Below are 26,347 nucleotides of genomic sequence, written 5' to 3'. Positions count from 1 at the left end.
GAATATCATATTCATCAGTGGCAATATGGCCTCAGCTTGTGAAGGGCTGAGCAAACTATCAGAGTTCAATAGCACTCCCTCATTTAAGACTGCTAAACCTTTATCTTTGACCAGCACATTTATGGTCCCTCAAGCATAGCTGAGAAAAGGAATGCAGAACTAGAGTTCTGAAAGAACCATGTCTTAGAGCTTCATTGTTCATGTCAAAAACAACTGCCACCACTTTTATTATATGAGTCAGTTTTATCGTTCTCCTAGTACAGGAAGAATACTGTTAAAAATAGCCCCTGGCTGCTATTGATTGTTCTTTTTGACCAATCAAACAATTATTCTTAGGGGGGAGGTGAGGGAGAGAAAGGGGTGGGGAGAGAGAGAGAGAGTATGAGAGAGAAAGAAGAGCACGAGAGAGAGAGAAAGAGAGAATATGATGAAAGTTCAATTTTGGCTAGATTTTAGATAGCAGAGAAATTCTGTAATAACTGTTGAGGATCTCACACAGAATAGAACAGACTTTTCAGACTGATTTAGTACCCTTCAAAGTGAAGGCAAAATTATCCATTAGATATGGAATAAATATTATAACTTTTTATCTCATTATTTAAAAATTTTATTTTACATATGTATAGTTTGTATATGGATAATACATCGATAAAATGTTAAATGTAGATAATTTATAAATCAATCAATTTACAAATGTTAGTGGAGGCTGGAAAATGTTTTACCTGCATTGGTAAGCTATTTACAAAGTTTGGAAACTACTGAACTAATACATTACCCAAAGAACAGAAAGATGCCTAGAGGTACAATAACATTCCAGTTATTCACTTTTTTTGAGCCATTTCCCTCACTCTGTGGACCCAGAGCCAAAGCCATTTTTTTCTTTTATATATAATTCAGTTTACAAGGCTAAAGGCAGGGTGATTGGCATTTCTGTCCATAAAAACACTCGCCAGAAAATTGAAGCATAATCCTCAGAATTTTACATTCCCCTAAACCAGAAATCTCATAATCTCCCTAGAATCCTCCTCTCACCATCCACATACTAACTGCTCACCAATGACTGCTGATTTTTACCCAAATACTGCCTGATGTCCCCCCACTCCATTTTCTCTGCAGCTATACCACAATGCACGTGGTGTGTTCCCTGGGATTGTATATTACATGGTCTTGACTTTTGTAGTTAGTGACTGTGTCTGTTGCTTCTCTAACTTGAGTACTTATCACTTCTTACCTTAACTATTGCAGTTGCCCTTGCCTTTTATGGCCATCTTATATTCGTCTTTCCTAGAGGTATATATCTAAAAAGTAATATTTGATCATGACTCAGAGCCACATTTATAAAGTTTTCCTATGGCTTACCATGGCCTTCAAGATAAACTTTGAGCTGTTTTGCAGATAGTCTGTATATTCTACCACCTGAATCTGGGTTCACCTCCCATTGTTCCCAATATAATTATACCCTTAAAATACTGAATTTGCTAGAGTGTTCCACACACCATTATGTTTCTTGGGTCTTTATGTATTGTACACTCACTTTTAATTGTCTAGGATGCCCTTCATTCCCCAACCCCAATATTTATTTGCCTAGGTAACCCCTGTTCTTTCCTCCAGACTCAGCTTGGCTCTCACAGAAGACTTTGCCTTAATCTTCACACCAGTCTCAGTTCATCAGATCTCTATCACTTCACTTAATAGATTTATTCTTACGTAAAGTATCTATATGATTAGTTTCTTTGTTAGACTCTTCCCTGGATTGGAAGTTTTTTGAAGTCAAGGATGTTCTCATAATTTTTGCATTCCCAGTGCTTAACACACAATGTGAGCATAAAATTATTTATTAAACTGAACTGAATGTACTTTTATTTCTTCAGAATTTCATATGCAATAGGGGATTCAGGTGTTTACCTGGGGCATACTTAACCATATTCTCTGATAACACATCCCTTCGTATTTAGCTGGTCCAGACTAGCTAAATACTACCCACAAAACAGAAATAAAATAGGGGAATAAAGTATCCTTCTATCAAAAAAAAGAGTTCTTTTATAACATCAAGTATTTTCTAAGGAACATTAATTCTGATAATTCAGTTTCTTTGTTCTGCTGTACTTTGATGAGTTTGGGATTGCAAGTGTCCTCAGGAGCTAAGAACTAAATTTCTATGCAAAACTGAGGGAAAAAGTTAGAGCTGGAGAGGATAATGTATGAAGGAGGAGCAGAGGAGAAGGAGGAATGAGAGATATAAGCAATCCAGCAAATTGAGAATTACACGAGAAAGTGCCTCTTGTCAGCCATCCCTTAGCTTTCTCATCCGCAGTTAATATAATTCATAAAATTTGTGGCATGAGTGTATTTCTGGTGGAAACTGAGGAAAATGATAAAGAATAAGCTTATGTATACATAAGAATGAGAAGTAGAGAAGAGCATGAGAGTCATAGTCCAATGGGATGAATAGTAATCCTGAGAAATTTGGATATCTTAGGCATGGAATGAAATGGGATTGAAACTAATCACCTCTAGATATCTGAGAAGCAAAGAAGCCTTGATTAATATTTGGAACCACAACAGAGAATAATAAAACCTGCAATGCAGTATTACAACTCCATGAATTTAAAAAGACATGGCAGAGATACGTTGATAAAGGTTTCAAATTAAGCAAAATAATTCTTACAAAATGTGAAACTCCTAGGACACCCTCAGGTTTCAGAGTACAGAGACTAGGTTTCAAAGAGTACAGAGATAATACTTAACCATGTTATTTAGGAAAAACTAAGTATGGAAAAAGCAAGATCGAAAGTAGCCTCTGAATTATCTGAAGAAATGAGTTAAGCAGCAGTTAAAAAAAAGAGGTCAAAAAACAACAGATCAAATAGAGAGTGTATTTGAGACAAATAACAAATTTTTCATCCAGAAATATAGCATCTCACCTCTTTGAACTGGTATCACATAGCTTAGCATTATGACCAAATACTTCCCTTCAGCTATCAGTCAACTCATTATCAATTTTTATACTCTAAAAAACAAGCCATCCTACCAAGAACTTTAGGGGTAAAAGTATCTTGAGCATCTAATACTAATAACTTCAAATTTTCCTGATGAGCTTTTATTAGCCACGCTATTTTAATTACTCTGAAGAGAACAATTCTTGCTCTTATTATATTTTACAAACTGACCCTTGTGCTTTACGTAACATTAAAATCTTTCTAAGTTCTCAGAGTCACCAAGGCTCAATTTCTCATATTGGTGCTTAGAAGATGAGATAACTAGGTCATGTTTATAAAGTTCCATTAAAATTATAGGACATGTCATAGAATATATACCTGTCACTTCGTTAGTATACCATGAATGCTCACTGCTTTTTACAGATAGGCTGAGCTGAACCTTATTGTTTGTTTCTCATGTAAGACAATAGTTCAGAGGCCCTAGAAGAGGATTGGCTAGGCTCATATCCATGTTAAATTCCTATTGAGGTATGTGGCCTTATGTTGTTACTTCAGCTTTCTCTGCAACCCTTTCCTCATCTGTAAAATGAGCATTCTAATAAGAATACCTATCTTGTTTGTAAGAATTAAATGAGCTAATCTAGTGTATGTGTACTGGTGACAGTTTGGCTTAGCTGTGAAATACAAAGACCCAGAGAAAGAAGTCCACAGGTCAGCAAGATGGTATGGTGGTTCCGCGGTATCAGGAAGCTAGGCTGTTTCTCTTGTTGCTCTACAGCAGGGGTCCCTAATCCCCAGGCCAAAAGCTGGTATAGGTCTATAGGTCTTGTCCATGCCTATCAGGAATGCGGCTTCACAACAGAAGGTGAACTGCAGTTGAGTAAAAATTACTGACTGAGCTCCACCTTCTGTCAGATCAGCAGTAGCATTAGATTCCCATAGGAGTGCTGTGCGCTGCGAATATGAGGGGTCTAGGTTGTGTTCCCCTTATGAGAATGTAACTGATTCCTCATGATCTGAGATGGAGTTTCAGCCTGAAACTTACCCCCATCAAGCCTCAATCTATGCAAAAATTGTCTTCCACAAAACCAGTCCCTCGTGCAAAAAAGGTTGGGGACCATTGCTCTACAGTACTTAGCTTCTATTTTCATGGTCATTTCATTATCCTAAGGAGCAGCTAAAACTAGAGGCATAAACTTTGCATCTCAGACAGCAAAAGGAACGGACTAAAGAGAGTGTTAGTTATCTGCAAATTACATTTCTTGGACACCCCACACAAGACCCTTATATCCTCTCACCAAGCAAAACTTATCACATAATCTACACATAAAACAAAGTAGGAGAGGAGGGGGAGAAGTTACTTATCTTTTAGCTAAATGGTAGTATGCCTAGATATTTTTTGAAAATTCGACTTATCTTACTGAAGAAAAAGAGAAAATCAGTAGCAGTCTGTCCTATAGTATGTGAACATTCAATATATTTGTAGAATATGGGCAGTGCTCAATAAACTCAAGATATTGTATTTTCAATCATCCTAATTATTAAGATGCATTAAGTTCTATCATAGTTAATACAAATTCTGGGTTCTAGGCCCAAAATTCACTTATTTATTAAACTACAGATAATCTCTTTAATGTTCTCTGTAACTCTAGATTTTTTTGTTGTTGTTGTTTAAAACAGGGTCTTGGCTCTGTCACCCAGGTAGAGTGTAGTGGCATGATCACAGCTAACTGAAGCCTTAACCTCCCTGATTCAAGTGATTCTATCACCTCAGCCTCTAGAGTAGCTGTGACTACAGGTGCATGCCACCACACCTGGCTAATTTTTGTACTTTTTATAGAGACAGAGTGTCACTGTGTTGCACAGGCTGGTCTCAAACTACTGGGCTCAATCAATACTCCCACCTCAGCCTCCCAAAGTGCTAGAATTGCAGGCATCAGCCACCATGCTCATCCTAGATTTTTATTTATTTTGGTAAAATCAATACAATGTTTATCTTTTTTTTCCATTGCTAATTCTCTTCAGGAAACTGTATCATTTTGGTCAAATTATAATTCTCTCTCCATCAGTTGAACATAGTGCTTATGCAGTGGTTTTATGCATACCTTTCATTTTTTATTTAACTAGGAGTTGACAAAAACAAGCAATGGGGAAAGGATTGCCTGTCTAATAAATGTTGTTGGGAAAACTGGCTAGCCATTTGCAGAAAGCAGAAACTGGACCCCTTCCTGATACCTTACACTAAAATTAACTCCAGATGCATTAAAGACTTAAACATAAGACCTAAAACCATAAAAACGCTTGAGGAACACCTACACAAAACCATTCAGGACATAGGCCTAGACAAGAACTTCATGACTAAAACACCAAAAGCACTGGCAACAAAAGCCAAAATAGATAAATGGGATCCAATTAAACTCCAGAGCTTCCTCACAGCAAAAGAAACAATCATCAGAGTGAACTGGCAACCAACAGAATGAGAAAAAATGTTGCAATCTACCCATCTGACAAAGGGTTAATATCAGGAATATACAAGAAACTAAAACAGATTTACAAAATAAACAAACCCATTCATAACTGGGCGAAGGATATGAATAGACACTTTTCGAAAGAAGACATATATGAGGCCCACAAACATATGAAAAAATGCTCATCATCACTGGTCATTAGAGAAATGCAAATCAAATCCACACTGAGATACCATATCATGCCACTTAGAATGGTGATCACCAAAAAATCTTGAGACAACAGATGCTGGACAGGATGAAGAGAAACAGGAACACTTTTACACTGTTGGTGGGAGTGTAAATTAGTTCAACCATTGTGGAAGTCAGTGTGGCCATTCCTCAAGGACCTAGAAATAGAAATTCCACTTGACCCAGCAATCTCATTACTGGGTATATACCCAAAGGATTATCAATCATTCTATTATAAAGACACATGCACACCTATGTTCATTGTGGCACAGTTTACAATAGCAAAGACCTGGAACCAACTCAAATGGCCACCAAACATAGAATGGATAAAAAAAATATGGCATATATACACCATGGAATACTATGTAGCTGTAAAAAACGATGAGTTCATGTCCTGTGTAGCTTTTATTACTTTAAGGTATGTCCCTTCTATGCTGATTTTGCTGAGGGTTTTAATCATAAAATGAAGCTGGATTTTTTCAAATGCTTTTCAGGCTTCTACTGAGATAATGTGATTTTTGTTTTAAATTCTCTTTATGTAGTGTATCACCTTTATTGATTTGCATATATTAAATCATCCCTGCATCCCTGTTAGGAAACCTATTTAATCATGGTGACTTATCTTTTTGAAATGTTGTTGGATTCAGTTAGCTCATATTTTGTAAAGGATTTTTGTACATGTGCAATATTTGTCTTTAGTTTTCCTTTTTAATCTCCTTTCCTATTTTTGGTATTAGGATATACTGGCTTCATAGAATGATTTAGGGGGAATTCCCTCTTTATGTTGTAGAATAGTGCCAATTAGGATTAGTTCCAATTCTCATCTGAATGTCAGATAGAAGTGAGCTGTGAATCTCTCTGGTCCTGGATTTCTGTTGTTATTGTTGTCGGCAGCTTTTTTATTACCCATTTCAATCTCACTGCTTATTATTGGTCTGTTCAGAGTTTCAGTTTCTGTATGATTTTATCTACGAGGATTGCATATTTCCAGAAATGTATCCACCTCCTCTAGGTTTTCTATTTTATGTGCAAAAAGGTGTTCATAATAGCTTTGATAATCATTTCTGTAGTATCAGTAACATCTCCCATTTTGTTTCTAATTAAGCTTATTTGGATCTTGTCTCTTCTTTTCTTGGTTGATCTTGCTAATGGTCTATCAGTTGTATTTATCTTTTCAAAGAACCAGCTTTTTGTTTCTTTATATTTTGTATTTTTTGTTTCAATTTCATTTAGTTCTGCTGTAATCCTTGTTATTTCTTTTCTTCTGCTAGGCTTGGGCTTGCTTTGTTCTTGTTTCTATAGTTTCTTGAGGTATGACTTTAGGTTGCCTATTTGTGATCTTTCAGACTCTTTTATGAGGCATTTAAGCTTATGAAATTTCCTCTTAGCACAGTCTTTGCCATATCCCAGAGGTTTTGATAGGTTTTGTCACTGTTATCATTCAGTTCAAATAATTTTTTAATTTCCATTTTGATTTTATTGTTGACCCAATGATCATTCATGAGCAGGTTATTTAATTTCTATGTATTACCATGCTTTTGAGGGTTCTTTTTGGAGTTGATTTTCAGTTTTATTCCACTGTAGTCCAAAAGAGTACCTGACAGAATTTCAATTTTCTTAAATTTATTGAGACTTGTTTTGTGGCCTATCATATGGAGTACCTTGGAGAATGTTTCATGTGTTTATGAATAGAATATACACTCTCCAGTTGTTGGGAAGAATGCCCTGTTAACGCCTTTTAAGTCCATTTGTTCTAGAGTATAGTTTAAATCTATTTTTGTTGTTGTTGACATTATATCTTGATGACCTGTCTCATGCTATCTGTGGTGTATTAAAGTCCCCCACTATCATTGTGTTGCTCTCCATCTCATATCTTAGATCTAGCAGTAATTGTCTTATAAATTTGGGAGTTTCAATGTTAGGAGCATGTATGTTTAGGATTGTGATATTTTCCTGTTGGAGAGGATCTTTCATCATTATATAATGTCCATCTTTGTCTTTTTTAATAGCTGTTGCTTTAAAGTTTGTTTTGTCTGATATAAGAATAGCTACTCTTGATTGCTTTTGGTGTCCATTTGCATGGAATATCTTTTTCCATCCCTTTACCTTAAGTTTATGTGACTCCTTATGTGTTAGGTGAGTCTCTTGAAGACAGCAGATACTTGGTTGGTAAATTCTTATTCATTCTGCCTGTTACCTTTAAGTGGAGCATTTAGGTCATTAACATTCAATGTTACTATTGACATGTGAGGTAATATTCTATTAATCATGCTATTTGTTGCCTGAATACCTTGGCTTTTTTTTTTTCATTGTGTTGTTATATAGGTCCTGTGAGATTTATGCTTTAAGGAAGTTCTATTTTGGTATATTTTGAAGATTTATATTTTGTATAGATTTATATTTGATATATTTTGATGACTTAGAGCTCCTTTTAGCAGTTCCTGTAGTGCTGGCTTGGTAGTGGCGAATTCTTTTAGCATTTGTTTGTCTGGAAAAGACTGTATCTTTCCTTCATTTATGAAACTTAATTTCACTAGATACAACATTCTTGGCCGATAATAGTTTTGTTTAAGGAGGCTGAAGATAGGGCCCCAATCCCTTCTAGCTTGTTGGATTTCTGCTGAGAAATCTTCTGTTAATCTGGTAGGTTTCCTTTATAGGTTACCCAGTGCTTTTGCCTCACAACTCCTAAGGTTTTTTCCTTCATCTTGACTTTAGATAACCTGATGACTGTGTGCTTAGGTGAAGATCTTTTCTTTTTTTCTTTCTTTTTTTTTTTTTTTTGAGACAGAGTTTCGCTCTTGTTACCCAGGCTGGAGTGCAATGGCGCGATCTCGGCTCACCGCAACCTCCGCCTCCTGGGTTCAGGCAATTCTCCTGCCTCAGCCTCCTGAGTAGCTGGGATTACAGGCACGCGCCACCATGCCCAGCTAATTTTTTGTAGTTTTTAGTAGAGACGGGGTTTCACCGTGTTGACCAGGATGGTCTCGATCTCTTGACCTCATGATCCACCCGCCTCGGCCTCCCAAAGTGCTGGGATTACAGGTGTGAGCCACCACGCCTGGCCTAGGTGAGATATTTTCATGATAAACTTTCCAGGTGTTCTTTGAGCTTCTTGTATTTGGATGTCTATTAGATAGTACTATTAAAAGTGATTACATTTTCTGCCACTGAAATTAATGGCAAAACTTCAATTACATTTGCACCAACCTAACAGATCTCTAGCAAGGCTGGTGAAGTTTACTTGACTATTCCCTTAAATGTTTCCAAACTATTAGATTTCCCTTCTTCTTTAGAAATGCCAATTATTCTTAGGCATGGTCATTTAACATATTTCCGAACTTCTCAGAGGCTTTGTTCATTTTTAAAATTCTTTTTATCTTTGTTGTTGTATTGGGTCAGTTCAAAAATCTTATCTTCAAGCTCTGAAGTTCTTTCTTCTGCTATTCAATTCTATTGCTGACACTCTGAAGCATATTTTGCATTTCTCTAAGTGTGTTGTTCATTTCCAGAAGTTGTGATTGCTTTTTATTTATGCTATCGATTTCACTGAAGGCTTTTCCCTTCATATCTTGTATGCTTTTTAAATTTCATTAAGTTGGACTTCACATTTTTCCTGGTACCTCCTTTATTAGCCTAATAATTCACCTTATAAATTCTGTTTTTCTGCCAATTCAGGGATTTCTTCTTAGTTTGGATCCACTGCTGGTGAGCTGCTGTGATCTTTTGGGGGGGACACTAAAAAATCTTATTTTGTTATACTATCAGAATTATTTTTCTATTTCTTTTTTTCTCATTCATGTAGACTATGTCAGAGGTAAGATCTGGGGCTCAAGGGCTGCTCTTCAGACTATGTTGTCCCATGGAGTGCTCCCTTGATGTAGTGCTCTCCCCATCTCCTAGGAATATGACTTCCTGGGAGCTGAACTGCGGTGGTTGTTATCTCTCTTCTAGATCTAGCCATTCAGTGGAGCTACCAGGTTCTTGGCTGGTACTTGGGGCAGGAGATGTCTGTACAAATTCCTGGAATATGAACCATTTTCAGATCTGTCAGCTGTGGATAGCAGTACCTGCTCCAGCAGAGGTGGCAGGGGAGTGAAATAAACTGTGAGGGTCCGTCCTTGTAGTTTTGTTCACTGTACTAGTTATGTGTTGGCTGGCCTCCTGCCAGGAGGTGGCACTTTCAAGAACACATCAGCTGTGGTAGTATAGGGGGAATCAGGTCCCAGAGTTCCCAAGAGATTATGTCCTTTGTCTTTGGAGTTTTTCAACTATTTCCCAGGGCCTGCAAGAGCAATCCTTCCTAAATATTTTATTTGTCTTGCTTTCACAAACATCTTATAAAAGTTTTCCCCTCCCCTTTTCACATTGAAGCCCAAACTGCTGTGGTTTGGTGCTGCCCGATTTATGAATTGCTATTCCCTCAAATATATTCTTTAAAATTTTAATGAGCCCAAGTTTGTCTTTTAACAGAGGTAACTAAAAAATATTTTTCACTTTTATCATATTTTCATATCTAATTTCTTAAAAAAATGGCTAAGTCCATTTTTCTACCATAAAGATATAGTTAAAATAATTCCATCATTAATATTAAATCCATGCAGTGACAGGTTCTTTATTTTGATCAGTAATCTCCATTGTTTCTTTCCTGTATATGTGAAAATAGCTTGAAAGTATACAGTATCCTGACTGACCATAGGACAGTTCATAAAAGATTTTTGTTTTATTTTTTTCAAAAATCCTACAATTTTTTCAACAACCTCATTGTTATGTAAATGTTATAAATTACACACAAACTGTACTAAGAGTTTCAAATAGTCATGAGTCAAATAAATATTTCATAGGTGTTACAAGAAAAACTTTAGATAAATTGAACTTAATAAAGTTTAATTGAGCAAAAAGTGATTCATGAATCACAGAGCTCCCAAACCAGAATAGATTCAGAAAGACTCCAGTGCTGCCATGTGATCAAAGCAAATTTATGGACAGAAAAAGGAAAGTGACAGACAGAAAATGGAAGTGCAATGCGGAAACAGCTGGATTGGTTATTGCTCAGCATTTGCCTTATTTAAACACAGTTTGAACAGTTGGCCACTTCTGGCTCTCCAAAACTCAATGACTGTCACAAGAGTAGGCCACAGTCAGTTTACATATCCAGTTAGGTCACAGTTCACTATGTACAGAGAAATCTTCAGGCCATACTTAAAATGTGTAAGGAGACAACTTTAGGCTAAACTTAACATAGGTCATTGGAATCACAAAAATAATAAATCCATTCTCTTCATCCAATGAATACCTATCTCATTTTCATTATGTAGAATCCTAATGTTTTTTAGAATTAGTATCAACCTAAAAATAGATTTTGCCCCAAAAGGATCTACTGTAATCATTGCTTTGAAAAAGTAAGAAAATAGTCATTAAAAAATATGTATTTGTTATCCCAAACTGATCACTTTCTAGTTCATCCAATTTCCATACATGGTATTTGTACATTTAAATTAGAATATCCTGGTTTGGGTATGATAAACAATCAAAAGAAAATAGTCATGTTTATGAATGGTTAGACTGCAAATGTGGTAACATTCTTTCTGAACAAATATAGAAGTCCATGCTTCAAATTTGGTTTTCTGCACAATAAACTTATTATTCGGGATGTGATTAATGTACCATTACTTCAACATCATTGATGCATATACTCAGTCACACAGATTATATATTTAGATAAAAACCTTGCCAGAAGTGAATTGTTGAAAAAGTTGAAGGTTCAAAGCAGCAAAATCACTTGAAATTCAACCGATAATATCTTCAGGAATTGAAGCACCTGTTACAGTTGAGAATAAAGATGCTCTAAAAATTACATGGTTACTCTTGCTATTTCTTGCTCTGGGAATAAAATGACTTTGCAATACACAGTCATTTAGGCAAGAATTGGGGTTCATGTTTAGAATGGCCAGAAGTATCAAACAATAGACTTGGCCAGGACTTTCAAAAAATAGACTTTTATAAGCCTATGATCCAAAGATTAGTTATTTTATTAGAAAACTAACTATAATGAGGGTTCTTGATGTTTAAAGAAATTAATATAAGTATGTTAGAGTTTATAGATACGTTCTTCAAAAATTAGGGGGAAGATGATAATAATAAATAGAATCAAGGAGGAAAATGGTCTACGAATATTTTTGTACGGCAGGTTTAGAAAAGATAAAGGAAGGCAAAGCAAACCCTTCTCAACCCAGGACTTGAAATCTTGAGTCAGTCACTGAGAATAAACTAATATACATGCAAAGGGCAGAAAAGAGGATTGATAAAACAAGCTTTTATGGTGTTTTCTGCTGTGTTTTTATGTAGTCTGTCATAAAGTACCTAATTCTGCAAATAGGAAAAATATTTGGAAAATACACTTTAGTGGACATGGTTCTTTCTATTTTGGCTGAAAATTTTTTTTTCAAAACAGAATTGTCAATTTTTTTCCCATTTCAAGAAAATAATCTAAAATCATCATGGGACCTATGAGAAAAGAGCCCGTTTATTTTTTTATGCAAGGATATAAGCAATAGATCACAAGATCAAATCATCCTTCTACAGAGTATAGGTGCTGTGCTTTAGAGAGCTATCAAAAAAATAGTGGCTATGAAATACGAATTCTCCTGCCTGTGGTCAGATCCAGTAGTGTACTGGAGCTGCCAGTACTGAATACCACGAGCCAAGTGTTAAAGTTTTAGAAATTTGTCCAACTAGGTTTTAAACACAGCTACTATTTTTAATTATATAAACTTACAGTTAAAAATTTTAAGACTCAAAGGTAATAAACACTCAAAATTCATCACTCCCTAAATATATTTTACTACCAACTATCAACTATGCTGTTCAAGTTATTTACATCTGTATTATCTGTATGATAAATACTATATAATGGTAAGTTCTGTGCATTCCTTCCCAATTCCATGTTCAGTGAGGACAAATTCACAGCTTGAAACTGTCTATGCTTTGGGTATTTACGTAATGAAAATCAGCAAATGCTATGAATCAAGGCTTAATTTACAGTTTTGTTGATTGCCTGGATTTAATGTGGTAGAAAACGTTAACATGAAGACTAAATATAAAAGTGGGTTGTGTCTCTAGCTGTTACATTATAAATTGCACAAAAACAAGAAAATATTATTCCTGTGTTCAAAAATGATTATTTAATTCAACAAAGAAATCACTTTCATGATTGAAGAATAAAGTCATAAAAAGTCTTCATTCTTTCACTTTTACCCTACTCATTTAAGTCAATGAAAATATCGATCAACATGTATGTTGAGTCTACACTCATTTCTCAGTCATGAGTGATTCCTTTTGTCAAATCTCATAGTAAACAAGTATTTATTTGTAGTCTGATTTTGTCAGTTCATTGTTTATTGCAACCATCGTTTGGCTACAGATAGAAGAGTTTAACAAAACCAACAAAATTATTTTTTGAGAATCAATTGATCATATGTAATGTACAACAGAAATTATTTTATATTTTATTATTTGTAAATTTCATGCTACACAGCCTTTATATTAAAGTATATTACAAACTTGAGTATACATATATATTTGTTATTTTATCACATTTACTGTTGTTAGACATCTCCAATACACCATTGTCAATATCCAAGTTATAGATCATTCCTTTTAAATTCCATTACTCTGATTTAAAGTATCTTACCTCAACAACTCAGTACAGCTTGGTACTCCAGGAATTTAGTAAATTTGTGAATCTATATTTTTAACCTACATTTCTTCTTGCACTTAGTGAGATCAGCTATTATTGTATAAATTATTGTTTCCCTTGGATTCAATGAAAAACTTCAGCAGGGTATTTTTAAATATAAATTTATTTCATCCTGCTCATCTTTTGTCCACTCATGACTCTATTCATCTTAGTCACATCCCCTTTCCGCTTCTTCACCCAACCGAATAAATCTGTCTTTACTTGTGTCTGTTATTTATAAATAACTTGTAAATCGAAGACCATAATACATATCTACTTAATTAAAGTGTTTTCCCAAATTATCCAGTAATACTTTCAAGATCTGGAATCTAGAAAGCCCAGAGAGACTTACGCCAATTTCGGAGGCACCAATAAGAGGAAAGTTTCACTCTCAATCCTACACAACAGATTGCAAATGGCAGACGAATAAAATAATCAAGGTGCAAGCATAAATAAGACCACAGTAGGAATGGAAAAGGAAAATAATAAGAGTACTGGGAAATGATCAAGAAAGCATTCCAGTACCTGTAGATTAAAACTGACGGTTTTCCAAATTGAGATGCATCCATAAGTAATTGGCTACAGTATCAAGTTCTTTCATTCTTCAAATATGTAGCAACTACCTACAATATGCCATGCAAGGTGCTGGGTGCTAGAGATACAACAGTGAACAGTATATAGTCTTAGTGCCTGCTTTCAGGGCATCTACACTCTAAAAGTGAGAGGGATGACTTCTTTATCATCTTGCCTCTTAGGGATGCATGTTTATTTTCTATTTCTATTGCAGTAGTTGTGCTTTCATTGGCCTTCTTCAGAGCTGTTGTATCCAAAAACGTTTACAGGAATGTCTTTACCTCAAATATTTCTATCAATACCCATCTCCTCCCTAGTTATTCTTTTAATCACATTTATCTTCTAGGGCTGTCCCTCAGACATGCCAGGCATACTCCAATAATAGGGACTTTGCACTAGATATTTCTTGGGCTTGAAAGTTCTTACATTAGATGTTCATGAGTGACTTCTTGATATTTTTAAAATTTTAGTTCAATGTCACCCTCTTAATAAGTCTCACTCATGTTACTAAGGCCCTCCTTTATAAGATCTGCTACCTGTGATGATTATTATATGTGTCAAATTGGCTTGGCTATGATGCCCAGCAATGAGGTCAAACACTAGTCTAGATGTTGCTGTGAAGGCATTTTTTATATGTGACTGACGTTTGTCATCAGCTGACTCTAAGTAAAGGAGATTACCTTTGATAACATTAGTGGAATGCATCCAATCAGTTGAGGCCTTAAAAAGCAGAAGTTGACATTTTCTGGAAATGAAGGAATTCTACCTCAGGACTATAAAATAGCTCTGCCTGAGTTTCTGGCCTGCTGGTCTATCCTACATACTTTAAACTTTCCAGCTCTGACAATCATGTGAATCAATTTCTTAAAATGTATCTCTGTACACATATATGTATATAATATTAATATATACTATATAAACACATATGTATATATAACAAATTTTATATCCAATAGTATATAAAACCAATTATATACATAAAACCAGTATAATATGTACCATGTAAATAGAATATATACCAATTTATATACATAAAACTAATAGAACATGTACCCTGTATAAACATACAGTTGGATAAAAGGCATAAATTCTAGCATTCGATAGTATAGTAAAAAAAATTATAGTTAAATTAATATGTATTTCAAAATAGGAGAATTGTAATGTTCCTAACACAAAGAAAAGATAAATGTTTCAATGGATGAATATCACCCTTACTCTGATTTAATCATTAGATGTTCTATACATATATCAAAATATCACACAGATACCAAAAACATGTACAACGAAAAATACAAAAATAAAGACACTTTGATTACCAATAACAAAAGCTTAAGCTGGCTTAGGCAGAAAAATTTAAATTTCTGTTGGTTTCTCACACTGAAGTCAGATCTCTCACACTTTAACAGGACATTGGTCACCACTATCTCCAATATAGCAACTTCATTTGGGAAGGGAAGCAAAAATGTTTTCATATTTTATTCTGAAAAATTTTGGATTTGAGCTCTGTATTTCTGAATCCTATTGAACTGGCTAGTTTTGTATCCCCGTCCCTCAACCTATCACTGAAGCCAAGTTGATAAAATATTCTTATTGGCCAAACCTACACAATATGATCATTCTCAGTACAGTATTGTGGATAACCCAGTTCCATCCAGAAACATAAGCTGAGAGTTAAGGAGGGGTGTATTTCTCAGTCTTTACTGAAATAGTCAACTGTTCACTCTACCTTCTTCAGGAAACAGGCTCGCAAACCCAACAAAAAGCATTGTCTAAAAAATAGAAACTGATGCTAATTTTAGTTTATTTTTGTTTTTTTTTTTTTTTTTTTTTTTTTTTTTTATTATCCTGAAAGGCAGCCAAGAACAATGTGAAAGCCCATGACCTGGAAATCATGAATGTCAGGTACTAGTTCAGGCTCAGCTGACATCTAAATACATGAAGTTCTGTAAGTCCTACTTCAAGTTCTAGAAATAACACACTGGATACCAGATCCCAGCTTTAACACTTTTTTGGTAGTTTACATTGGGTGATGTTATGAGCTAAATTACGTCCCCAAAAAAGACACGCTGAAGTCCTAATTCTTGGTGTCTATAAATGTGACCTTATGTGGAAATATAGTCTTTGCAGACATAATCAAGTTAATTAGGGTGTAAGCTAAGATCACTGATGTCCTTAGAAGTGACAACAGAGACATAGACACAAGGAGAATGCCACGTGATGACAAAAAAAGAGATTAGAGGTATGCATATACAAGCCGAGGAATGCCAAAGGTTGACTACCACCACCAGAAGCTATTAGAAAATGTAAGGAAGTTCCTAGAAGTTCCAGAGGAGGCATGGTGCTGCCAACACCTTGACTTAAGACTTCTAGCTTCAAGAACTATAAGAAAATGTTTCTGTTATTTTAAGCCACTAAGTTTGTGGTATTCTGTTATGGCAGCCCTTGGAGACTGGGAATATTTCTAAATTTTTGAAGCTCCAGCTTCCTCAAATACAAAATAGGAGAATATAATTAACAACTTCATTATAACATTGGGTAAAAGTACATTAAGAGTTTAACAGTCGGTCTAGCAGAAAAGAGATATATAATAAATGGAAATTATTAATTCAATGATGTTAACATTAATTTTAAAAACTCACTCCTTGCCACTTCACATGTTTCAGGGGGTTCTTACCCTGTAAATTACACAGAATGGACATTCTTACATCTGTTTTACATATAAGGTATCTGAAACTAAAATACACTCACACAATATATCCACGTTCACACAGTCACTTCCTGATGGAGACGGGGTTCAATCTTAAGCATTTTGAATGTAAGTGGATATTTCTTTACCTATAGAAAATTCTCTCTCAGAGTAGCATGAGTCTTTTTATCCTGCAGGGTTGAGGGTCTACATTTCTGAATATCTTCTATATTTATTACTTTTCTAAGTGAACTATAATTATTAATTTATTGTTCCCTGTAACAATCACCCAGGCAACTATATTTCATTTCTCAGGAGAGGAAACCGAAGTTGAGGAAGAGGAAATTGAAGTTCAGAGAAAGGAGTTACCTACTCAGAGTCATACAACTTCTAATGGTAGTCACAAGATTCCAGCCTAGATTTCTTACATTTCTAAGCCTGTGTTCATTTCATTTCTTCCAACAGCCATCAAACACACAAAAAATCAACTAAGATGTTTTTATGCTTTTGGCTGTGCCACAACATTTAGCAAAACAAAACGACATTAACAGAAATGGTGCTGTCTTCTTTAAGGGACAACCTCTAAATGGTTCACTAACAGCTCTGATCTCTAAGCTCTGGATCTTTGGGTGAAACACAGTTCCACTCAGCAGGTTTGCTCAGGAAAACAAATGAGGTATGATCATCGAGTCATGTAAAGCATCCAAAGTAAAATAGGATTTAAAAGCAGTGGAAATGGTGTGCAAGAAACAGAAGACAGAACAAAAGAGCTCCGACTCACAGAGCCAGATATTCATATTGAAATACAGACATGAGTTCACTCCTGAAGGTGCTAAGGGAAATATCACCACACTCTAATGCCCTGATGATGGTTTCCTTTTGGCTTCAATAAACAACTGAAAGTCCAAAGATCCTGTGACAATGTGAAAACCATGTAGTGCAAGTAGCATGTGCTCTTAAATGCTATTTATTGGAAACATCTTTTACCAGAAACTGTCATTTCCTATCAAGCTTTACCAGTAAGGGGAGTCAGGATCGCAAAAACAAAGAAGGAAAGGAACACATGCCGTGAGTCCACAGCAAGCATTAGCTGAGCATCTACAGTTGTAAGTTATTATTCTAGGCACTTCAGATGCAGCACTGAGCAGAGCAAAGTTCCTGCCCTTGCAGAGCTATTATCCCAGGTTACTGTCTGCTATGTGCAAAGGGTTTTATGAATGTCACATTATTTAATCTTCAACAACTCTGTTATGGTAGATACAGTGCAGATGTTTGTTGTTTTTGTTTTTTGACTGCTTGACATTTATTTCCCCTTCTTGTGGTAAACATCCTTTTTGGGAAATTAGCTCTTATCCATATATGCAGTATTTATATATCTGTAAATAAAAGTATTCTATGCTCTTCTAGCCAAGCTGTCATGTTAGGGCAATTGGATTTTTTTCAGGAAACTTGAAACTTAATCTGAGAATTCTCAGAGTAGAGGTAAAAGCAGCAGAAAGCATTTATTACAGCACTGTTGTCAAAGGACATATGAAATATTTCCACCTCTTAATCCCCAGATTACAAGTAGGCTGTGAATCCTGCCTACTTGTAATCCAGGTTTTACTGCCTTCCCATGTATTGCGTGAATTTCCCCAACATTCTTCCAAGGAATTCTCTTTCTGTTGAGTTTGCCAACAAGTATCCATCACTGGCAACAAATGAACCCTAATTATTAGTTATCCTCAACATAGTGTTGTAACATAAGGAACCTAAAGACAGAGAGATTAAAAACTGTAATCAAGTTTAGCCTAAAGCTGCCTCCTTACATATTTAGGTTTGGTCTAAAGGTTTTCATATACATTGTCAACTATAACAGGCAGAGCAATCGGGGGAAGATGGCCGACTAGGAACAGCTCAGGATTGCAGCTCCCAGTGAAAGTGCTGAGGGTGAGTGGACACCGCATTTCCAGATGGATTTTTATTGCCCACAGACCAGGAGATTCCCAGGCAGAGGAGCCCCACGGGTTGCCAGTGTGGCTGTTTCGGCCCAAGTGGCTGCTTTGTCCGCGCCCTGGCGTGGCGGTTCTCCATACAAAAGACACTGGTCCGGGTGCCCTCTTAGCTGGCAATTGGAGCCCTGAGATGGCAGAGTCACCCATTCATCTGAAATAGCGAGCCAGGCCAGGAGATTCCTAGACAAAAAAACCACCAGGAATCTCAGCGCTGCTGTTTCAGCCAGCTCAGTGAGTCGCAACACGGGAGATCCCAGTGCCTTTTCAACAGGTGACTAGAACACTGGGAGACAGTTGACCATTCAACAACAACAGCAAAAAAAGACTCTGAATCAGGGAGCCAGGTGTTCAGGCTCGGCTGGTCCCATCCCCTCTCCCACACACAAAAAAATACCCAGTAATTGAAAACACTCTGGGTTGAGAGTTTCACAGCAAGCACAGCTGAACCCGGCTGTGTGGGGCTGTGTCCGGCTCTGTGGGGGAGGGGCGTCTGCCATTACTGAGACACTGCACCACTACGGAGGCAGTCTGACCATCCCTGAGGCAGCCTGCTGTTGCCAAGGCAACCTGCCACTACAGAGACAATCCGCCATAACAGAGGCGGGCCACCATTGCCAAGGCAGTTCTAACTACACCCATATAAACAGGACTGCAGGGAAGATCACACGGCAGCTGGGCAGAGCCCACAGCAGCTCAGCAAAGCCTCTGTAGGCAGATAGTGACTAGGCTGCCTCCTTGCTGGGCAGGGCAGCCCTGAAAGAAAAAAAAAAGGCAGCAGCACAATGGAAACTCATAAATAAAGCCCTAACTCCCTGGGACAGAGCACCTGGGAAAAAAAAATAAGTGGGGGGGAGTTTATGAGTTCTGCTGCAGCAGACCTAAACGTACCTGCCCAGCAACTCTGAATGAACAACGGAGCTCAGAGCTCAGGACTTGAGCTCCAATAAAGGACAGAATGTCTCCTCAAGCAGCTCCCTAACCCCCGTATATCCAAAGAGTCACCTCATAAAGGAGAGAACAGAGTGACAGTTGATGGGCATCCTTCTGGGACAAAGATAGCAGAAGAGGAAACTGGTAGCAACCCTTACTGATCTGCAGCTGCTGCAGGTGATCCCCCAGAAAACAGGGCCTGAAGTGGACCTCAGCAGTCCTACAGCAGAGGGGCCAGACTGTTAGAAGGAAAGCTAAGAAAAAGAAGTAACTTCAGCATCCACAAACTGAAAGTTCACTCAGAGACCCAATCTGAAAGTGAGTAACTACAAAGACAACAGGTGGATAAACCCACAAAGATGGGAAGAAACCAGCGCAAAAAGGATGAAAACACTCGAAACCAGGACACCTCTCCTCCTAAAAGGGATCACAACTCCTCACCAGCAAGGGAACAAGCCTGGATGGAGAAGGATTGTGATGAAATGACAGAATCAGACTTCAGAAGGTGGGTAATAAGAAACTACAGTGAGCTAAAAAACATGTTCTAACCCAATGCAAAGAAACTAAGAACGTTGAAAAAGATTTGACGAAATGCTAACGAGAATGGACAAAATATAAAGGAATATAAATGAATTGATGGAGCTGAAAAACACAACACGAGAACTTCGCGAAGTATGCACAAGTTTCAACAGACGAATTGATCAACCATAAGAAAGGATATCAGAGGTCGAAGATCAACTCAATGAAATAAAATGAGAAGGCAAGAATAGAGAAAAAAGGGTAAAAAGGAATGAACGAAGTCTCCAAGAAATGTGGGACTATGTAAAAAGACCTAATCTACATCTGATAGGTGTACCTGAATGTGATGAAGAGAATGAATCCAAGCTGGAAAATACTCTTCAGGATATTATCCAGGAAAACTGCCCCAACCTAGCAAGGCAGGCCAATATTCAAGTCCAAGAAATACAGAGAACACCATAAAGATATTCCTCAAGAAGAGCAACCCCAAGGTACATAATCGTCAGATTCACCAGGGTTCAAATGAAGCAGAAAATACTAAGGGCAGCCATAGAGAAAGTTCGGGTTATCCACAAAGGGAAGCCCATCAGACTCACAGCAGATCTCTCGGCAGAAACCATACAAGCCAGAAGAGAGTGGGGACCAATATTCAACATCCTTAAAGAAAAGAACTTTCAACCCAGAATGTCCTATCCAGCCAAACTAAGCTTCGTAAGTGAAGGAAAAATAAAATCCTTTGCGAACAAGCAAGTACTCGGAGATTTCATCACCACCAGACCTGCTTTACAAGAGCTCCTGAAAGAGGCTCTACACATAGAAAGGAACAACCAGTACCAGCCACTCCAAAAACATACCAAATGCTAAAGAGCATCAACACAATCAAGAATCTGCATCAACTGACGAACAAAACAGCCAGCTAGCATCAAAATGGCAGGATCAAATTCACACATAACAATATTAACCCTAAATGTAAATGGACTAAAGGCCCCAATCAAAAGACACAGACTGGCAAATTGGATAAAAAGCCAAAACCCATGTGTGTGCTGTATCCAGGAAACCCATCTCACATGCAAGGATACACAAAGGCTCAAAATAAAAGGATGGAGGAAGATTTACCAAGCAAATGTACAGCAAAAAAAAGCAGGGGTTGCAATTCTCACTCTAATAAAATAGACTTTAAAGCAACAAAGATCAAAAGAGACAAAGCAGGACATTACATAACGGTAAAAGGATCAATGCAACAAGAAGAGCTAACGATCCTAAATATATTCGTACCCAATACAGGAGCACCCAGATACATAAGGCAAGTTCTTAATGACTTACAAAGAGACTTAGACTCCCACACAATAATAGTGGGAGACTTTAACACCCCATTGTCAATATTAGACAGATCAACCAGACCGAAAATTAACAAGGATATCCAGGACCTGAACTCAGACCTGGACCAAGCAAACCTAATAGACATTTACAGAACTCTCCACCCCAAATCCACAGAATATACATTCTTCTCAGCACCACATCACACCTACTCTAAAATTGACCACATAACTGGAAATAAATCACTCCTCAGCAAATGCAAAAGAACGGAAATCATAAGAATCTCTCAGACCACAGTGCAATCAAGTTAGAACTCAGAATGCAGAAACTAACTCAGAACCGCACAGCTTCATGGAAGCTGAACAACTGGCTCTTGAATGTTGACTGGATAAACAATGAAATGAAGGCAGAAATAAAGATGTTCTTCGAAACCAATGAGAATGAAGACATAACATACCAGAATCTCTGGGACACATTTAAAGCAGTCTCTAGAGGAAAATATATAGCAATAAATGCCCACATAAGAAGCAAGGAGAGATCTAAAATTGAAACCCTAGCATCAAAATTGAAAGAACTAGTGGAGCAAGATTAAAAAAACTCTAAAGCTAGCAGAAGACAAGAAATAACTAAGATCAGAGCAGAACTGAAGGAGATAGAGACACAAAAAAACCTTTCAAAAAATCAATAAATCGAGGAGCTGGTTTTTCGAAAAGATCAACAAAATAGACAAACCACTAGCCAGATTAATAAAAAAGAAAAGAGAGAATAACCAAATTGATGCAATAAAAAACGATCAAGGGGATATCACCACAGATTCCACAGAAATTCAAACCATCATTGGAGATTGTTACAAATAACTCTATGCACATACACTAGTAAATCTGGAAGAAATGGATAAATTCCTGGACACTTGCCTCCTCCCAAGCCTAAACCAGGAAGAAGTTGAAACCCTGAATAGACCAATAACAAGGTCTGAAGTAGAGGCAGCTATTAAGAGCCTACCACCTAAAAAAAGCCCAGGTCCAGATGGGCTCACAGCTGAATTCTACCAGACATACAAAAAGAAGCTGGTACCATTTCTTCTGAAACTATTCCAAATAATCCAAAAAGAGGGAATCCTTCCCAAATCATTTTATGAGACAAACATCATCCTGATACCAAAACACGGCAGAGACTCAACAAGAAAAGAAAATTTCAGGCCAATATCCATGATGAACATAGATGCAAAAATCTTCAATAAAATACTGGCGAGCCAATTGCAACAGCACATCAAAAAGCTTATCCACCATGATCAAGTAGGCTTGATCCCAGGGATGCAAGGCTTGTTCAACATACGCAAGTCTATAAACATAATTCACCACATAAACAGAACCAAAGACAAAAACCACATGATTATCTCAATTGATGCAGAGAAGGCCTTTGACAAAATTCAACAACGCTTTATGCTAAAAACCCACAATAAACTAGGTATTGACGGAACGTATCTCAAAATAATAAAAGCTATTTACGACAAACCAACAGCCAATACCATACTGGAAAGCATTTCCTTTGAAATCTGGCACTAGACAAGGACGCACACTCTCAGCACTCCTATTCAATATAGTACTGGAAATTCTGGCCAGAGCTATCAGGAAAGAAAAAGAAATAAAGGGTATTCAAATAGGAAAGGAGGAAGTCAAATTGTCTTTATTTGCAGACGACATGATTGTATATCTAGAAGACTCCATCATCTCAGCCCAAAATCTCCTGAAACTGATAAGCAAGTTCAGCAAAGTCTCAAGATACAAAATCAATGTGCAAAAATCACATGCATTCCTATACACCAATAAAAGACTTAAAGAGAGCCAAATCGAGAACGAACTGCCATTCACAATTGCTACAAAGAGAATAAAATACCTAGGAATACAACTAACACGGAACATAAAGGACCTCTTCAAGGAGAACTACAAGCCACTGCTCAACGAAATAAGAGAGGACACAAACAGATGGAGAAACATTTCATGTTCATGGTTATAAAGAATCATTATTGTGAAAATGGCCATACTGCCCAAAGTAATTTACAGATTCAACGTTATTCCCATTAAGCTACCAATGACCTTCTTCGCAGAACTGGAAAAAACCACCTTAAACTTCATATGGAACCAAAAGAGAGCCCATATAGCCAAATCAATTCTAAGCAAAAAGAACAAAGCAGGAGGCATAACACTACTGGACTTCAAACTATACTACAAGGCTACAGTAATCAAAACAGCATGGTACTAGTACCAAAACAGAGATATAGATCGATGGAACAGAACAGAGGCCTTGGAGGCAACACAACCTTTCTACAACCATCTGATCTTTGACAAACCTGAGAAAAACAACCAATGGGGAAAGTATTTCCTGTTTAATAAATGGTGTTGGGAAAACTGGCTAGCCACGTGCAGAAAGCAGAAACTGGACCCCTTCCTGACACCTTACACTAAAATTAACTCCAGATGGATTAAAGACTTAAACATAAGACCTAACACCATAAAAACCCTAGAGGAAAATCTAGGCAAAACCATTCAGGACATAGGCAAAGGCAAGGACTTCGTGACCAAAACACCAAAAGCATTGGCAACAAAAGCCAAAAAGACAAATGGGACCTAATCAAACTCCACAGCTTCTGCACAGTAAAAGAAAGTCATTAGAGTGAATTGGCAACCAACAGAATGGGAAAAAATTTTTGGAGTCTACCCATCTGACAAAGGGCTGATATCCAGAATTTACAAAGAACTAAAACAGATTTACAAGAAAAAAACAAATAAGCCCATTCAAAAGTGGTTGAAGGATATGAACAGACACTTTACAAAAGAAGACATACATGATGCCAACAAACATATGAAAAAATGCTCATCATTACTGGTCATTAGAGAAATGCAAATCAAAACTACATTGAGATACCATCTCACGCCAGTTAGAATGGCAATCATTAAAAAATCTGGAGACAACAGATGCTGGAGAGGGTATGGAGAAATAGGAACACTTTTACACTGTTGGTGGGAGTGTAAATTAGTTCAACCATTGTGGAAGACAGTGTGCCGATTCCTCAAGGACCTAGAAATAGAAATTCCATTTGACCCAGCAATCCCATTACTGGGTATATATCCAAAGGATTAGAGATCATTCTACTATAAGGACACATGCACACGAATGTTCATTGCAGCACTGTTTACAACAGCAAAGACCTGGAACCAACCCAAATGCCCATTGATGATAGACTGGACAGGGTAAATATGATACATATACACCATGGAATATTATGCAGCCATAAAAAATGATGAGTTCGTGTCCTTTGTAGGGACATGGATGAACCTGGAAAACATCATTCTCAGCAAACTGACAAAAGAGCAGAAAATCAAACACTGCATGTTCTCATTCACAGGCGGGTGTAGAACAATGAGAACACATGGACACAGGGAGGGGAACACTACACACGGGCGTCTGTTGGGGGGAAATGGGGGAGAGACGGGGGGGTGGGGAGGTGAGGAGAAATAGCATGGGGAGTAATGCCACATATAGGTGATGGTGAGGAAGGCTGCAGCAAATCACACTGCCATGTGTGTACCTATGCAACAATCTTGCATGTTCTTCACATGTACCCTAAAACCTAAAATGCAATAAAAAAAAAAAAAAAGCAGAGGTGTGAACCAATGATAGCTCACATCTGTGACAATCACTAAGTTTTGGCCAATCAAACGTAGCCAACTGTTTGAACTCTGTTCAAAAAAAGGCAAACACTGAGCTATAACCAATCCAGTTGTTCCTGTACCTCACTTCTGGTTTCTGTACCACATTTGCCCTCTTTTTTGTCTATAAATCTTCTTCCACCATGTGGCTGCACTGGACTCTCTCTGAATCTGCTGTGCTTCTGACAGCTGCGATTCAACTCCTTTAAATTTACTTCAGCTGAAGTTTATCTTTCACCAAAACATGTCCAAATCAACATAGCTGCTATAAATGTACCTGATCTCAAAAGTCAAGCTCTCTCTACCATAACATGCAGCATGCTTTTTGATGAAGGTAGTTTAGCAAAGAGCATTCTTTCAATAGCTGGTGGTGCACCTGTTGCTTTCTTTCAAGAGAATTCGTTAAATAGTGGACATAGCATTAAAATACACAAAATAGGCTCTGTCTCCTTTTTACAATCACAATACCAGAAAATAAGGCAAACTACCTGAAGGCTCCAAATTCTACTTGTTGTCTGAAATAAACAATATAAAAAGAAATGCTGCAGAAGCTCTTTAAAGGGATTTATTTAAATGCTTTCCTATAATGTTTTTCTTTGTAGCTCATTTAATGTCTAGCACTATTATATTCCCTGAGTCTTCTGCCAATTAAAAAAGCATGTCATGGTTCACAATGCCAAGTAACTGAATTTTTTAGTGAAATACCTTAGATAAATAAATATATACAATTAGTTATGATGTATGTATTTTATGGACATTGCATCCTCCATATTCAATCTATTCCCAAGATGGTTCTTTTACTATTTTGTATGGGTAACAATGCTTTTGGCCCACAGTGAAGTATATTATAAGAAACATTCTTTGCAAATGCATTTTTATTTACTCTAAAGCTATTTTTTGCTCTAATATAAGTTTCTACTCAGCGAGAACCCATTCCTGAAGCCATAGAACCAGATCTACCTGTGCTCCTCCTGAACTGGTGGTTTCTCTATGATTCATATAATTATATTTCTGTCTTTCATTTGATTGTTTAAAGCTTGGATGCAAGAGTCTGCATGGAATTCATTCACAATTGGCTTAAAATTGTTTGCTCATGGAGCACATGGACACAGGGAGGGGAGCACTACACACTGGGGTCAGTTGGGGGGAAATAGGGGAGGGACAGTGGGGGGTGGGAAGCCGGGGAGGGATAGCAGGGGGAGAAATGCCAGATGTAGGTGATGGGGAGGAAGGCAGCAAATCACA

The 26,347-nt window shown here is 37.1% G+C and overlaps 1 long non-coding RNA gene across 1 annotated transcript; it reads left to right on the top strand.

Annotated features, from left to right (window-relative positions):
* The first annotated feature begins 4,408 nt into the window (after positions 1-4,408).
* Positions 4,409-7,969, top strand: LOC116555184. Its single transcript, XR_004270416.1, has 3 exons — positions 4,409-4,421; positions 7,395-7,398; positions 7,840-7,969. It is a non-coding gene; the product is annotated as an uncharacterized LOC116555184 (long non-coding RNA).
* Positions 7,970-26,347: the final 18,378 nt, after the last annotated feature.

The sequence above is a fragment of the Sapajus apella genome, unplaced genomic scaffold (assembly GCF_009761245.1).
Source record: "Sapajus apella isolate SASKATOON/1434 unplaced genomic scaffold, GSC_monkey_1.0 scaffold14, whole genome shotgun sequence".
Lineage (NCBI taxonomy): Eukaryota > Metazoa > Chordata > Mammalia > Primates > Cebidae > Sapajus > Sapajus apella.
Note: the sequence above shows the minus strand (reverse complement) of the source record. Positions and strands in the feature narration are given on the sequence as shown.